General features: G+C 38.3%; 1 pseudogene; it reads left to right on the top strand.

Annotated features, from left to right (window-relative positions):
• Window positions 1–2341: 2341 nt before the first annotated feature.
• On the top strand, window positions 2342–3462 carry LOC103606668 (annotated as a pseudogene).
• The last annotated feature ends 263 nt before the right edge of the window (window positions 3463–3725 follow it).

Raw genomic sequence — 3725 nt, forward strand, 5'->3', positions numbered from 1 at the left:
GCACATAAATATTTATATATTTAAAACAAATTGTAACATCTTTGCTTTTTCACTTAATTCAGTTCCCTTGTATCAATCTTTGTTCTACCTTCGCTAATTTGACATCACAGTTTATGTGTATTATCTGTCATCTATTAACATCACAGCATCTGGCTCATGCAGAGGATCTATTCCTTCTTTATTCTTTGTTTCTCTTTCTCACAGACTGTAGTGTTAGAATCCCCTTTTTCTTACTTTCTGCATGTCCTACCAGCCCTAGCAATTAAGAAGTGCCTTAGCCTTCCCAACATTATTTTTCCTAGTTTATGCCATTCTATTTTATTTGCCTTCAGTCATGTGTTCCTACTGTTATCTTTGATACATATTCTTTTCACATGTGTATTCCCTACACAGGTACACCAGGGTTTGGGTTTGTTGATAGTGTTCTTCAACAATTACTTAGGAAGCACTTAAACACATAAGCCACAGTCCTAAATTCTGAAGAAAGAAAAAATTATAAAGCCCAGGCCCTGCCAACTGTTCATCTTTTTTCATTTTTAACTCAATACATTCCTCTTATTTCATATATAGTCTCCTAGAATCATACTTACTATTAATCTGAAATTAGTAAAATTTGCCTCTCTTAAAGTCTAAAATGAATATGTAACTGTATCTAACATTGTCTTAATTAGGATTATCACCTCTACAATAAAATAGTCACTTTCTCCCAAACCATTGTTCAAAGAGCTGCCCCACCCCCATCCTCATGCTTCAGATGAGTCCATGGGGTCAAGGCAATGTACTCACCTGGAGCCCATACCTACTCTTCTGACACACTCAGTGTACCTAATATCCCAATTCCTGTTTAACCAGTGCAATCTCACTTCCAGTGCCCATGCCAACCTCTTCCTGGAATCCATCCTTCTGAGAATGAATGACTCAACATGCCCTTCCTTACATCTGAGAAGTAGCCAAGAGGCAGTGTATGCTGGTGAGTATAGATGGAGTTTGGGTGTACAAGCATAGTTGTCTGCTTCCAGGTGCTAATGGCCCCTCGAGTGCAAGACAGAGCCAGATGTGGGATGAGATGTGGATTGGAAGGCCCCATATCAGGGGCACCCTCCACCATCTCACTCTGACATCTCACTCATTCTTCTGAGAAATCCAAGAATTCTAAATCCAAACTGCATTCTGGGTCATTTTGAAGGTATATTTTTCAAGGTAGAAAGATTGGAGAATAGAATCTACTTTAGCAGCCTTTTAGCTTGATTTGTAACTTTACACATGTAGGCATAAGGTATGCAGGCTTCCATTTGTACCTTCACTCTGCTCACTACAAACTTAAGGATAGTCCAAACTTTCTAGTATGCCATATCACCAAATTCTTCCTTACTGGTCAGATTTGCTTCTTTTATTGTCTCTTCGATCTTTCAAGATGTACAGTTGTCAAAGAGGGTTAAAAGTCATCAGTTGTTCCACTTTTAAAAGAAGACTTCCTGAAATGTTCAAAAAGTGTCATCTGTTACTATAACATTTTTTAAAATTTGGACCAGGAAAGTTTTTGACCAAATAGGCTTCTGCAACAATATCACTGCTCTTTCCCTCTCTTTTTTCCCCCATCCAAATGCTCTCTGTTATTATTCTTACCTTAAGTTTATGGATTTCTACGCAAGAGTGTGTATTTACTATAAGTATATTTCTCTACCCCTTTTATTAAAATTATTTTCTGAACCTTCAACATTCCATAAAAAAATAAGTAAATAAACTGTTAAACACTCAAAATCACAACAAAAACATTCAATTCATGATTTATTAATATATCTGATTTATTTAATTTGTGCTTTTCAAGGTATCTATATTTATTATTTTTATTGACTTTCTCCCATGTTATTTTCACTGCTAATAACTATGCATCATCTCTATTAGCATGGTTATTTCTATGCACTAATTATTGTCATAACACTAACATGAACACTGTAATAGAGATGATACATAGTTCACATGTGTTTGACAGTTTCATCTAGGAATAGGTGTCTCTCAAGTTTAAAGTACTCTGATCATGTCAACAAGTCTTCCACCAAAAGTATCTTTGGGCTTCATGAGACCCATTCAGAATCTAATTTAGTGAAATTCCATGTAGTAAAATATAAAGGGTAGATATTTTTAGTAGGTACCAAACCCACCATCATCACAAATGTTAATCTTTGCCTAATATCCTGTATTTTAATATCAGAAGAAAGGATCAACAACTAGTGAAATACTGACAAGTACTGACACAACACTATAAAAGAGAGAATTTATATTTATTTTCATTAAGAATTTATCTTGAGCTCCCCAGACGTCTGCCCCAAGCTGACCAGAACCCATCAACATGGCGACCCAGGTTATCAAGTGCAAGGCTGCAGTTGCATGGGAGGCTGGAAAGCCTCCCTCCATAGAAGAGATAGAAGTGGCACCCCCAAAGGCTCATAAAGTTCGAATTAAGATCATTGCCACTGTGGTTTGCCACCGATGCCTATACCTTGAGTGGAGCTGATCCTGAGGGGTGTTTTGCAGTGATCTTGGGACATGAATGTGCTGGAATTGTGGAAAGTGTTGATGAAGGAGTTACTAGGCTGAAGGCAGGGGATACTGTCATCCCACTTTACATTCCTCAGCGTGGAGAATGCAAATTTTGTCTAAATCCTTTGCCAGAAGATAAGAATCAATCAAGGGAAAGGATTAATGCCAGATTGTACCAGCAGACTTACTTGCAAAGGAAAGACAATTTTACATTACATGGGAATCAGCACATTCTCTGAATACACAGTTGTTGCTGATATCTCTGCTGCCAAAGTAGATCCTTTAACACCTTTGGGTAAAGTCTGCCTTCTGGGTTGTGGCATTTCAACTGGTTATGGTGCTGCTGTGAACACTGCCAAGGTGGAGCCTGGCTCTACTTGTGCTGTCTTTGGCCTAGGAGGAGTTGGACTGGCAATTATTATGGGCCATAAAGTGGCTGTTGCGTCCCAGATCATTGGTGTGGATATCAATAAAGAGAAATTTGCAAAGGCCAGAGAGTTTGGAGTCTCTCAATGTATTAACCCCCAGGACTTCTGTAAACCCATCCAGGAAGTGCTCATTGAGATGACTGATGGAGGGGTAGACTTCTCCTTTGAATGTATTGGCAATGTGAAGGTCATGAAAGCAGCACTTGAGACATGCCACAAGGGCTGGGGCTTCAGTGTGGTGGTTGGAGTAGCTACCTCAGGTGAAGAAATTGCCACTAGTCCATTCCAGCTGGTAACCAGTTGCACATGGAAAGGCACTGCCTTTGGAGGACGGAAGAGTGTAGAAAGTGTCCTGAAGTTGGTGTCTGAATACATGTTCAAAAAAATAAAAGTTGATGAATTTGTGACTCACAGTCTGCCTTCTGACCACATTAATGAAGCCTTTGAACTGATGCATTCAGGGAAGAGCATTCGAACTGTGGTAAAGATTTAAAATCAAAAGAGAAAAATATGTCCATCCTATACCTAAGGCTTGTGATGTGATGGGAGCAGCTCTTCTAACTTCACAGCTTCTCAGACTGTCAGTAACTACTCTAGACATAGCATTATGTGTGTAATTCATAAATCTCTCTAATCAAGGACAAGGCTAATACAGTCATAAATCTGTTTTCTGAACTCTCCACGTAAATAATTGCTAGTTCATTAAGGAATATTTTAATATAATAAAAGAAATTTCTGCAAAAAAAAAAAAAGAAT

Source organism: Galeopterus variegatus, unplaced genomic scaffold (assembly GCF_000696425.1).
Source record: "Galeopterus variegatus unplaced genomic scaffold, G_variegatus-3.0.2 Scaffold6769, whole genome shotgun sequence".
Classification (NCBI taxonomy): Eukaryota; Metazoa; Chordata; class Mammalia; order Dermoptera; family Cynocephalidae; genus Galeopterus; species Galeopterus variegatus.